This window comes from Apodemus sylvaticus, chromosome 5, assembly GCF_947179515.1.
Source record: "Apodemus sylvaticus chromosome 5, mApoSyl1.1, whole genome shotgun sequence".
In the NCBI taxonomy this organism is placed as follows: Eukaryota; Metazoa; Chordata; class Mammalia; order Rodentia; family Muridae; genus Apodemus; species Apodemus sylvaticus.
The window spans coordinates 776,042-790,500 of NC_067476.1; the positions used below are offsets into that span (position 1 = coordinate 776,042).

At 38.3% G+C, this 14,459-nt stretch overlaps 1 pseudogene; it reads right to left on the reverse strand.

Annotated features, from left to right (window-relative positions):
* Window positions 1–9,798, reverse strand: part of LOC127685017 (ubiquitin-conjugating enzyme E2 G1-like) — a 122,321-nt pseudogene extending 112,523 nt beyond the window's left edge.
* Between the last annotated feature and the right edge of the window lie 4,661 nt (window positions 9,799–14,459).

Below are 14,459 nucleotides of genomic sequence, written 5' to 3' on the forward strand. Positions count from 1 at the left end.
TATGTGAAGTCAAGGAGTTGAGTCTTCTAAATCAAAACTCAGTTCTTTCTATTTTTCTTGGTATCGTGAAAGGATGTCCAAACAGCAGGGTATTATTTAGTCCTATAAGATATAGTTTATCTTTCCTAATTAATACTCAGATGGTCATGATCCTTGATAGTACTAATGAAGAGGTTTCTAGGCCCCTCCTTTGGAATAACAAAACACAAAAGTAGAGAAACTGACTGAAAAATCTCTCCAGCCTTTTTCCACCCCTGCCTACTGACCTCTCTCAGTTAATGGCAGTACTTACAAAGCCATAATGCAAACATAAAGCCCATAAAACAAAGCAAGATCAAAAACTTGATTTGCTCTCTTTATAAAAAGATCTGTGGAGTACTGAGTATCCCTGATACCTGCCCATTAGGACCTACTGTCACACAACTCACCCAGGCATGCTTCTGAAGCAAACTTTCCCTGTTTTTATCCTTGGCATGTGGAATAGCAAACTGGTAAAAGTAGCATTTACTCTGCCATTGTCTTGAGCCTTATAAATCCAAAAGATTCTAATAATCCAGCCCTTGGCTTAACAACCAATCTTAGCAGGGGCTTCAGAGGGAGTGGCCTACAGGCCTACAGGCCCTGCTGTTTCCTGTAAAGGACAAGGTCTGAATACCTGGAGCCAGAACTGCTGCTAAAGTTAGGCTTTACAAAGCAATGCACATTTAGAAGGAGGGAACCCCTCAGCATGTCAGCCAAGGGGTTCCCAGGAGGAGCCACCACAGGCTTAGTACAAAAGGAAGTTTACTGGGGGAAGGGAAGGGGACCAGGAAAAGGGACAGAGGCAGTGAATAAAGGACAACAGAAAGACAGAAAGAGAGAGGAGGGAGGAAGAGAAGAGGCCAGCTGGCAACAAGTGGAGGAGAGAGAGAATGAAGGAGAATAGGAGATGGAGAGAGAGAGTGAGAGAGAGAGAGAGAGCGCACACACACACACACACACACACACACGCGTACGCGCGCGCTGGTGTAGCTGAGCAGTTCTTATACTCCATGTTGACTCAAACCTACAGGTAGCAGTTGGCTGGAGCCTGGCAGAATTGTCTGTAAGCCGTCAGAAGGACCCTACAGGTCTACTTGAATGTTTTGGAGCAATAACCTTTTAACTAAATAGAATAAATACAATTAATCAAGTGTTCATTGGAAAAATTATTGTAACCAAAAACCTACATATACTAAGTGCGTGCGTGCATGTCTGTGTGTGTGTGTGTGTGTGTGTGTGTGTGTGTGTGTCTGTGTATTAAAAAGGCAAAACACAAAACAAAACAGTAATTCAAAGGAAAATGCTATCATAGAGCTTTCCTACCTACAGGTCCATGGGAGTGGATAATGCGAAGTGAAACCAGAACTCTGGGCTATCATACAAAGTCTCCCCCAAGTTTAAAGGCTCAAGGTTTTATCTCCTCAGTGTGGAAAGAACTCAGCCTTGTGCACACAAAGCAAGCCCTCTGCTGAGCTACACCCCAACTCCTCACACAGCTTTAAAACACTGTCAGGGCAAACTAAACCTACCTTCAGGCTGGTCCTGGACACTCTGTTCTGGGTTCCTGGCTTCAAAGGAAAACATCAGTGTGTGAGAGAACAGAGGCAGCAGACTACCCTCAAGAAAGCAAGAAGAACTGGGTGCTGGTGGGGGTAGTGACAGGAGCCTTTGATCCCAGCACTTTTGAGGCAGAGGGGGTCAGTCTGTGAGTTCAAGGCCAACCTGGTCTACAGAGTGAGTGTGAGCTAAGACTACACAGAGAAACCTGTCTCTAAAAAACAAAAACAGAAATGTAAGAAGACAATGTAATTTCTTAGCAGGGTTCCTGGGAGTCGATATATGAAGGCTCAGCGAATTTCCCACAATCACACTAGTGCAGGAGGGGGAAAAAAAAAACCAGTTCCCTAGCCAGCAGAGAGGGAAGCCTATGGACCTAAAGGAACACTAACTGAAGGATCTGTGGGCCTGATGGTTTCTTGAATCTTGAGAAGCCTTAACTGATGGGTGCAGCTTTCACACAGAAATCTCCTGTACCTTAACAAGTACATATGCCTCTTTTCTTTGGAGAAGCATGTAAAAGAACTATACACAAGAATTCCATAAGAAGTTGCAGGAGAGTTACAGCATGCATGGCTAAGACCACTATCTCTGCTGCCTCCAGAGCTCTGTTGGGTAGCTAAAAAGAAAGGAAGGGGCCAGCAGTTAAGTGCCCTTAACTAAATTCCAATCGGCTATGCAATGGGCTGCAGATCCAGGATACCCTTGTCTATGGCTTCCTGAGTCACACCTGCCTGGCAGACAAACTCTGGGTAGCTGTGAGAGATGTGGGCTTGGAGCCTGGCAGGGACAGCACTAAGGTGTCTTCATTGCTCCATCTCAAAGAAAAGCTACATAAAACCAGGGAACACTACCCACCACAGTCCCATCTGTCTATTTTCAAAGACCTGGGATCTTCTGTATAAATGCGAGGGCCTCAGCCTGAGAGCTGGTCTTGCATCAAACAGAAAGCAAGGCCAGCAGGCAGTTCCAAGCCCAGCTGTTTCCCAAGCTCATGGTGCAGGTGTGAGATCACCCCCAGGAACCTCACCTGCCTGCAGTTTGTTACCTCAATGTCATTACCACAGACAGAGATGTGTTGGGGGTTTTGTTTTACTTCACACCAGGGGGAAGTCATTTTTGGAATTTTTCATCTTAAATAGTTTTTTCTTAAATGTATGTGACACATATTCCTCATAGGACTTAATAAAATAGATATTTCTCAGGACTGCAAAGTGAACTACAGCTGCACAGATTAAAACAAAATTTATTTACTTTTTTGTTAAAAAAAATTCTGGTTGGAATCAAAATACAGGATTAACGAAAATTTCTGGAAACCTTAAGAACAAATAAAAAATGAAATATTCTCAGGAAGTAGTTTTAATATACTATTAATTTATAGAACAAAGCTAGCCAAAGCTAACAAATATTGAGCAATATATCCTGGTATTTCTTTTTGTTACATAACAAAATATTATTTCAAAACAGATTTTTAAAAACCTTTTCTTTCATGATTATCATCAGAAAAACAAGCTGAAAAATCATTATCCTCGGGTTCCTGAAACACTTAACTTGATAGGCAGGCATGGTGGTAAAGGCCTGTCACTCCAGCACTCAGGAGCTCAGGGTGGCAATGTCCCCAATTCCGAGCCAGTCTGTGAGTCCCTGTCTCCAAGAATCCAGGAGAGACAAGCAAAATTTTTTCCTAACCTGACATGTCTCTAAAATGGGCTACAGGCTACAAAGGTTCTGATTGCTGCTACAACGCACCCTCGTAAACACAAAGCAGGCCCATTTCCTAGCAAGAGCTTTGGATGACTAGTCAGGAAATACTATTCTTGCATGTAACCTCAAGCACATGAAAACAGATACAGGTTCTTTCACTTGGTTATTCTGTTTTATGATTTAATTTTTTGACTTGTTTTATATATGAGTATATATAGACTATGTAATTAAATATATGTATGAAAACTAAACACATTCCCTATCCATTAAATGTTCAGAAGAGGAAAGAAAAGTGATAGGAATGTGGTTTTCATCACATCCTCAGGTGACTTCCCAGATCTCCTTGTCACAGTGAGAGTGTTACAATGACAAGAAGGAACAAACCTTGGGGACCCTGTAACCTCCCCAGACATGGTGTTCTAAAAGGATTTGGCTTGGCTTGCCTCTCCTGATTATGCACTATATCCTGGAAGCAGAGGAACGGTGACACGGACCACTGGACAGTGGACAATGTTTTCTAGTCCCAATTGCTCCAACTCCTCATTTACTATTGTGTGTTGCTCTGACACAGTAAGATGAAGGTAGCCGTAACTCCAGACAAGAGCATTAAAAAATGTTTTGCTTTTTCTAATTAGGTAAAGAATGCAGAAAAGCATGCATTTACAACATATTTAATAGACCAGCGTATATGTGCACACATACACATGCTTGCTGTTGCTGTCTCTGTCTCTCTCAGTTCCAGGGGCCTGATACGTCTTTATTGGCATAGGTACACAGGCATGTTAAGATTTACATAAAAACATTTTCCTTCATGTAGTGATTAATAGTTCACAACTCAAATATCTGAAAATCTAGAAAAATCTTACTATTAAAAATTATTTTGACCTCCACCAAAACTAGTATTAGCTAATATAAACAATTATTCCTACACCTTCCAAGTTTGAAATTAGATATCCAGAAACACAATGCAAACAAAGCAGTTCATATTTAAACTACCTCTGATGTTCCTTTTGTAGACTTCACACCATGGGTTAACAGGTCACACTACAAAACAGCATTCCATAGATAGCAGATACTGACCAGATGTTCAAATAAAAAAATAAAAATTGTTTGTGAATTTTTATTTGGATACAACTAAGAAAAGTTATTATTATGCCAATTAATCAAAGAATATGTTAGGGGATGGAACCTTCACATTATAATGATTCTTCTGTTTCAAACTTACCAAGACAAATAAGCCACGCATATCCACTAGGATTGAGGACTTTTTGACTACTAGTTCTAAGGCACCCAAGTAGATAAGGCAAATGACTTAGATATGATATGATAATGACTGTACCTTATGATCTCAAAGGACACCAACAGTACAGATGGTAATTTCTACTGAGTCTACACACACCCTACTCATCAAGTCTAACGACTCAGCATAAGGAATGAGCTGCCACAGAAGCAATTATGGGGAAGATCTCAAAAACAAAAACAAAACAAAACAAACCCAACAAATACAAAAAGACTAACACATTCTGTTGTCTATCCACTCTCCAAGTTATGAGATGCTCAAACAAATCTTGTAAATTACCCTAGGAATGACAGTCCCAGTCAATGAGGCAGTGGAGGCATGGATACTGATACAGTCAGTACCAAAAACAGCTTTACACTGAAAAGCCCAAGATGCATACAAACCAACTCCCAGACTATACAATTGCCTCTTACAAATCCATCCCAGATAACTGATGCCTACGACAGAGAATATGTCAGTCATGTTCAGCAAAGCCCTGGTGTCTGGCAATAGAAGTTGTCCCAGCTAAAAAACTATTTAGAATTAGCAAAAGGAAAACATGTAAGTTTTTCCCGTGCTCTTTTCTAAAAGTTATTATCTTTCAATTAACTCTCTTCACTCATAATTTAGGATCTTCTGAATCAAAGAGATCCTTTTTAATCTCTATTTTAACAAGCTTTCATTTTCATTATTATAAATGGATGTCCGATTTTGATAACCAAATTCAGCTCACTCCCTATACTAAGGAAAAAGTACTGATAGCAGTGGAGGCACAAGTCTCAGCCTCCAAAGTCGGAAAGATAAAGTCATGGATTTTGAGCACATGGCTCTGAAGTGAGACTACACTAGTCTTGCCTCACTTGAGGTCGGACTGCCCACTCCTTACACCCCACATTTGAATCATCTCACCATGCTAACATTCTTTCCTAATCCTCCAATCAGAATTGCTAAAGTCAGCAGCTATAGGAGAAAAAGGTAAAGGAGGGGGGACGAAGATCCTTAGCACCAGTAGTAATGTAACACAGAAATAACAACATGTCAACACAATTCAACAGAGCATGTTCTACTGTTATACAACAGGTAATAATGTGAGCCACAGATATAGGTTAAAATCTTCTAGCAGTACCTGCTGGATAATAGTGGCACACATCTTTAATCCCAGCACTCAGGAGGCAGAGACAGGTTCTGAGTTCAAGGCTAGCCTGGTCAACCCTGTTCCAGGCTGATCTACAGAGAAAGTTCCACGACAGCCAGGGCCACAGAGAGAAAAGCTATCTCAATAAAAAATTCCTAGTAGCATATCTTTAAAAAACTGTTTAGGGCTAGAGAGATGGCTAAGTGGGTAAAGGCACTTGCGATACAGCATGAGGATCTGAGTCTGAAGTATGAGAATCCATATAAAAACTGGGCAGACAGCATGAATGTCTCTAATTCCTGTACTCCTATGGGGAGATGGGAAGCAAAGAAAGGAAAATTCTAGAAGCCCATGGGTCAGTAAATCTGGCATCCATAGTTGAAAACCAAGAGAGACCAAACAAGACACAAGATAAAATTTGATAACAAGGTTGCCCGCTGACCTCCATGTGTGCCCTGGCATCTGGCACCTATATTTACACATAAGAATTGGATAAACACATACAGATACATATATACACATCTCACAGACACATGAAAAGTTTTAAAAGGCAATATTTTAATACATTCTATTTAACTTACTATATCTAAAATTTTATTCCCATGGAAAATCAATAAAAATGAGATTTATTATTATTTTCATATCTCTAAGCTTTAATGCATTGACACCTCAAAAGCATGTCAACTTGGACCAGCCACATTTCACTGCTGAAGAGTCAGATGTGGCTAACAGCTCCAGAATTACATAATACAGCCTTAGTCTGCTGGGTGCTAGAATAAATGCATTAAATGTATTGATTTATTTCCTCTTCACGATAATTCTGTAAGGGAAATATTACTATATGTTGTTATTTTATAGATGAGAAACCAAAGCAAGGATACACAATAATATGGTAGATACTAGAATCAAAAATCAAAGCTTGGCCTTCTGACTACAACTATTGTGATATTATTTATTAAAGAACTACTGTGTAAATGACTGTGTTCCTTGAAACAATCAGAAATATTTATCTTTCAACTTAATAAATGAAGACATGAGATATCAAGTCTTTACAAGGTAATCACAGGCCCTATGCTAACTAACCTATGTAGGTTAGTAAGAGCACATACTCCATTGCAAACTGACTAGATCCCTTGGCATAAAGAACCAACAAAATATAAAAATAGTATGGAGATTTATAGAAAATACCAATCCATTAGTACCAAAAATTCCTCATGAAAAGAGATGACATTGAAAATGGACTTTTATGCAGAAGTGTAGCTAAGAAGTAGGGTCCTCACTAACTAGCATACATGCAGGCCTGGGTTACGGCTCTCTATCACAACAAAACAAAAGACAAAAAGACTTTAGAAGCTTAGGATGAAGTCTTCCGAGGGCAGAGATGAGGATGCAGAGGAGAGAAGCATTGCGTTGTGCTGAAGGAATACATAAACCAAAAGTCATATGGCTAGTGGAGCAGATAGGACGGCAAACAGATGCAGTAGGAAAGCCATCTAAGGGCCACAGCATCCTACACAATGCTTGAGGAAAATGGCAGCATTAACAAACCTGATGTTTAAATAAAAGCTGTCTAGCAACAATGGGCAAGACTAACAGCAGTAAATAGTTTACACAATGAAGGCCTGTGTAAGGGTATTGCTGCAGGAGGCCTGGATAGTAGATGTGAAAATCACAGCAGTCTGCATACTATAGCCATGTCAGGGATATGCATTTCAACTCTTGGTGATGAGCAATAACTGAATCGTTAACTTGTAACATAATGCTCTGGTTAGCTGTAATATGTAGGTGGAGTTTTTAACCATCCCTTTTAACTTGAACTCCCAGTATCTCTGTGTATCCAGCATCAAGATTTGTACTATCAGCATTGTATCTGGCTCTTACTTTGAAAGACGTCTTTCTATCAACTGAATTGTTACTGGTTCACAGATTTGATGGAGGGACACTTACCTTTTAAGTAAGACAGAATTATCCTATATCTCATGTATCAACTCAAAGACAGATGTGGAATCTTAGGTTCTTATTTCTAATATGATTGAGCAATATTCTGAAAGAATTAATGGGCATATCTAAAATGCATTAAAGGAAAAGGTAAAAATGTCCCTACTGTTTCTTTCCATCGTAGCTGTATTTGTTTTTTTCATGATTAATTAAAACACACTTAAACTTTAAGCAAATCTTTTCACTTTCCTTCCTCTTACTTACCCCAGTGCTGTAGAGCTGCATACAGTTTGCCCTGGGTTAACGCTGGAGTGTAGCCTAATCACTAGCCTGAGATGATGTTTTGGCCAGGTAAAGCAGAGCAGTTATCCCTTGTGATGGAGAAATACTTAAGACTGTCCCAGCAAGATCTCCTTGTATCCAGCACTGATTCTGATGAACACTTCAGACACGATTTATGTTGGAAATCTTGAGTGTTTGCCATATTAGCACTGTCAGACTAGGACATGAGCCTGAGTCATGAGAGCTCAGATGTCCAGCCTGGCATGATGGCAGAGGCAGGATAACTCCATATCCAAGGCCAGACTGTCCTACACACTAGGACTACATGGTCAGTAGGACTTTGCCTCAAAAACATAAAAGGATTTATGCATAAAACCTAACCATCACAGAATATACTATAGGAAAGGGCCAGTCTATTTACAGATTTGGCATTTTATACTTCAGAATGGATATTATCTTCACTAGCACATAACTCATGGCTCCTCTTAGAAAGCACAATAATTTTGGTTATTAAATAAACACTTATGGAATATTTGTCATATGCCATGTTTATGCTAGGTTTGGTGATTTCAAATATAAATAAAACATGACTCCTACCCCAGGGGACACTCTTGATGGCTGAGACAGATACAAAGAAATACAAAAAGGCTATTGTACTGGCCTATGAGTACCACAGATGTGGCTGCCACATATAATTTCTTACAGAACACACATGAAGGAAAACTAGTAATTTTGCTAGTCTGTGGAGGTGAGTAACATAACTTAGCTCTTACATAAGTCCCGCCTTGTACAAATGACTAATACAGAAAGGCCAGTCAAATGTACAGTTTCTAACACAGTGGACTAAATCTGGATAATGTTCTTATGTAAGACACTACAAACTTAGGGATTCTTTCTCCTAAAGTCAAACAAAAATTTTCCCAATGGCTTATTCATAGAATATGTACCTAACAGCAACCTTATTTGTTTTCAATATTGCTGCACCTATCAGTACTTGTGCTAGTGAGTTACTGGGGACTCCATCTTCCAATGGTAAGTTTGAATTATGCTAAGTACTAATATAGTAAAGGCCACCCTTTTCACTGGCCTTATTTCTATGTGATACTAAAATACCACCCAAAATGCAACTTGGTTTGAACAGTACCCTATATTAGAAATAAATTCCCTACATATAATATTAAGCTATAATTTCTAATAGCTACTTCATTAAATGACCACCTTTCTGAAGGGACAGGATCAGGTCTGATTAGTGCTTATAGGTTCTAAGAGGATCCCATGTAGGCCTATTTTAAATATGCATATACCTTTATTTCTGGCAACAACTGTTTCACTTCTTTTTACATCTATCACTATATGTGTGTCTCTTAGAATCTAGCCTGTATTTCTCTCTCAGTGATATGAATGAGAATGTTTGGGAGATCCACCTGACTCAATAGCCCAGAAAAACATGACCGGTTGTGTGCAATTTGAATTGAAAAGGTTTTGCAAACTGCTTAGTCAACAATTGCGGTACATATACCTACACACATGCATGCAATCACAATCCCACCACCACTTATAAAAGTCATCAAAAAGTGCAGGCGTGTTCCCCAGACCTCCTTCCCAATATCTGCAGGTACAGTCTCAAAATTCTTGTCTCAAACAGTCATTACCAATCCATCAATATTAATGAAGAGCTGAAGCCTGTTTTCCATCTTTAGTCTACCCTCAGATAAGGAGCATGAAAGCTATGACAAAGAAGTTACAAAGATCAAAAAGCTAGTTGATGACAGTCTCAGTTGGAAAAGCCCCAGATCTGTTCCTTCTGGTCCATACCACAGTGCCTACCTGGAATGCTTCTCATTTACCCTGACCTGTAGTGTTCCTTGATCTCTTCATGTCTGTAGTGGCAATTTGGGGTTTCAGTTTCTTAAAAAAAATGCAGAGAGAGAGAAATATTATTTTTCATTTTAATACCAGGGGTGGAATATGGGGCCACGTCAGACTGTCCAGAGCAGCGGACTGTGATTTACCTTGTGCTCTAGCAGGGGCATGATTTTGCCAGCTGCAGTTTCTGCAATTATGTGATGTTTGAAATGCTTTGGACTTTTCAGAGAGAATATAAACACTAGAGCCTTGAGAGGCAGGGATGAGGGTGGTTGTTTGCTGTTAGCCATGGGTTTGTAAGTAGCCATGTGCAAAGAAGATACAAGAAGAAGAAATTAGATATCCTGAAGGCAAAAATCAAACTTGGACCAAGGAACTTGATGCCCTAATCAGCAGGAAGTAGTCTAATGATAATGCTGCTCTTTCCCCTCTATTCCTTTTTTCTCTCCTATCTAATGTTAGGAGGCTGAAAGGCTGGAAGAAATAGGATGGGGAAGGGTGAAAGAGAAAAGAACCCACAAAGTGGCTAACTCCACCTACACGTCTCCATAGTTTAACTCCTTACCAATTTCATTGTGATAGATACCTATGCAACCCAATTATTTTTCTTTTAGAGAATGTCAATGTCCCTGGCATTGAAAGGGAAGAAACTTACCATCATTTCACACCTACGCAGGTAATGACTGCCCACTTAACCTAGCATTTCCCACTAAGCCATCAGCTATGACTCGGAAGCTTTCACAGTACTCTTTCTATTTTAAACAAAAACAGAAAAAAAAAATGTGTTATAGTCAGAAGACTCAGGCAGAAGTATCAAAGAGTTCTTAGCTAGCTTGTGATACACACACACACACACACACACACACACACACAGTTTGTTTAATATCATGATGAAAAATAACTGCTGTGTCTGTATCTTTCCAGTTCATGCACTGAATAGAGCAGTACTCACCCTACCTTGTCTGAACCTCAGAAAAGATGAAATTTGAAAATCCTTAAACAATGAATTTAGAAAATGTATCCAAAAAGATAAAATACTCCAAAGTAAAATGTTAATGAACAGACTTACATGCAAGATAAGTATTCCTTGCCAAGAGATGTATTTCCTACATTTATTTCTGTGAACCATTCCTTAATGCACATACTTCTAGAAAATTTGAAAGTGTTTGACTTCCTGTTTATTATTTTAACATATTAACCTATGCTGGTTGATTTGGGTTGTTTTGTTTTGTTTGTTTTTTTTTTAATTCTCATATATTGTGTGCCTGCTAAACTAGTACAAAATTTATTACTAAAACAAACTGGTATCACATCCCTCAGAATAACTCCTGTAAGTCTGATATTTCTGTACCCAGGATAAAGACAAGAAACTAATAGATCCTTATCTCTTGTATCAGGCAAATGCCATATTCATTTTCATATACATTAACTCAAAATACTCAAGCATAAATACTTTTTTGCCTGTTTTATAGAAAGAAGAAATACTGATCAAAAAGCGAAAGATATCAAAGTCTGAGCAGGAGTTAAGGAGGGTGTAATGGGTGTGGGGAACATACCAGAATTAAATAGTATTGGTGATGCTGTACTTTAAGATGACCCAATTTATGGCGGGTGATTATATATATATGATAACTAATTCGATTCATAATCCAAGTGAAGGACATTTAGGAAGTCTTGTACCATTTTCAACTTTCTTATGGGTGTAAACTCATTTCAAAATTAAAGTTAATTTTCTCAAGGCATAACAGTATGGACATATAATATTAAAGTTGTAGGGTAAATTCTGTTATATTTTTCAAGCCACGTGTAAAAACAGATAAAACAATGCCCTCAAGACTACCTTTCTTCAGTAGTAGAATTAATATTCAAATTCAGATCTTTGTTAGCTCCAAAGGTATCATTCCCTTTATTGTAAAGCCAAAAGTAACAGTACTGAGGTATCACTTAAAAACATAAATCTCTTCACTATTATACACATTTACATGACCCTTTCAGAAATAAAACTCTATTAAATAAATGTTTTAATGAAGATTTACACACACACACACACACACACACACACACATATGTACTCTGTCTTCATGCACATCAGAAGAGGGAATCATAGAATCATATCCATGATTGTAAGCCACCATGTGGTTACTGGGAACTGAACTTAAGACCTGTAGAAGAGCAATCAGTGCTCTTAACATCTGTGCCATCTCTTCAACACAACCAAATGTGTTTTACTTAGAAATTCTAAAGTCTATGTACTATTCATCAATCTTTAACAACTGGTTTTCTGTATGCAAATAAGATGTCATTATTTTTAAAACTTGCAATATGTAAGAATATCCAAATGTAAGCAACTAAAGAAAAATTTATTTGTACAGAAATGTATTTCTTTAATTGCAAAATAAAAATGTTCAAATTAAAAAAAATTCTGTGCTACATTAACTTCAGGACAAAAAATAACTGTGTGTATAAGCCAGTGATTCACAATCTGTGTGTCATAACCTCAAAGAAACCAGCAGAAAATAGAGATATTTACAAAGAGATACTGCTACAATTCATCACAATAGCAAAATTACAGTTATGAAGTATCAAGTAAAATTATTTTATGAGAAAATGTATTTGATGAGAAAATGTGATGGTCGCAGCATTAAGAAGGTTGAGAACCACTGGTGTAAGGGGAGATCCTAAACAATATAGCAGTTAGTTATTTCTGGGTGAATGATTTAAAAACAAACGGCAAAAACAAACAAAATAAATGGCTTTGTCCTCCCCTGTCACAACTGCAGAGCTGGTGGCACCAAGAAACAACAGTGAATGTGTGAAAACTCTGCAGTGGTGGTAGGAGTTTTTAATCAAGAAGTTATTTCACTACTTTAAAAAAACATATACTTATGGGTTACCAACTTCTCACAATATCTTAAAATTGAAGTGTGAGTTTTTGTGCACTTACTAACATACTAATTTACCAAGCATTGACATATAATATGATTGGCATTTACATAAGTCAGTATATCAGGGTTTGATTTGTTGGCTTATGACTAAATATTTTTAGTGTGCCAAGTCTATAAAGTGTCCATATGCCTTTACAAATCAGATTTACTCAAGAATGTTACGAAGTGGAATTCAGAGTTCCACTTGTGAAGGAGCTTAAAGAAACAGAAACATTTCTTTTTAAGGGAAGGATTTGTTAGGTAGAATTCTGAGAGAAACTCTGATTTAACCAGTAAAGTTTTTATTTCTTTAATCAGCTAGCTGTCCAGTAATTCCAAATTCACCACTGTACAAAGTCTTCTGTACTCTGTACAAGTCTGTGTCATTAGCCCAAGCAACAGCAGGCCTCCCTAACTCAGTCACCTGTGACAAACAAAACATCCAACTCCCTGTGGAGGACGAAGCATGCCCAGTTCAGCACCCTACAGCCTTACCATCCCCAGCCCCTGGGATTTGAGTCTACTGACAAGGCTGCTCCTATTATTAGCCAAGCTGACACCTAGCTTTCGACAGAGCTGCTGGGGATGCCACAATTTGAAACTTAGCTTCCTCTCATGTAGTCTACCAGCTGTGAATTCTAATTTTCTCACCTAAGTTAAAATCAAACATATCTGCATTAATTTGATTAATACTACAAAAGATGGCTAACAGAAATGGATTAGAAAAGTGTAAAGGCCCTTTCTATTACTTTAATTTGGCCATCTAACTTTTTCTAATGTACAAATTATTATATATTATTAGGGAGAAATCCTTGGGAGTTCAATTTTCAAAACAGAAAAAGTATTTAGGAATACAAATTATTAGACCTAAAATTCATTTAGGAATACACTGCAGGACATAGAATTTAAACCCAATGCCTCTGTACTATTGCTGACCTCAAGACCCAAACAAGCCTAACCTTTTAAATGTGATATGAAATTTAAAGACAGTTATGTTTAGGCAGTAATTTAAAGATTTTACTTCAGGATTTGGGGGAATGGCTCGGGTGGTTTATAAAGCACTTGTCTTGAAAGCTTGAAGACCTAAAACTGGCAAGTCTGATGGATAACACACGCTGGTATCCCCAGTGTTGAGAGAAAAGAGACAAGAGAACCTCTGGACCTTCCTGGCCAGCCAGCCTAGCTAACTGCTGTCTTCTGGTCTCTACATATGTACACATACACACATGCCCACATACATATGTGTGCACATGCACACACACACATATATAGACAGTTATTTTATTTTAACTACAGCAAAACAATGATAGGAAATAAAGATCATAAAACAAAACAACATTAAATTTTAAGCAATTATCAGTAAGAGAATTGCACAATCCTTTTCTGTATGCAAAGCCCCAATGGCCTATTTATTAATGAGAAAAGTCATTGAATCTTTCACTTTAAAAATCTTTAATTGTCACAGATCCTGTGGTGTATTCCTTCCCAAGTGCTGACTGGAATCTCTTAAGTCCACAGAGTACAGTCACCACGCAGCACAGCACAATGCTAACCACCACAAACCATCACTGCATTAACTGCTCCCAGTCTTAAGACTTTAATTTCTACGGGACTGTAGTTCAGAGACTTAGAACTGGTAAAGTTCTCTTTTAGCAGACATAGACAAGGATCACATATTTTCATACATGCTTGTGCACATAACAAACATTTACTGCTCTAGTCACAAGCATGTCCAAGACAGAATTTCTAAATT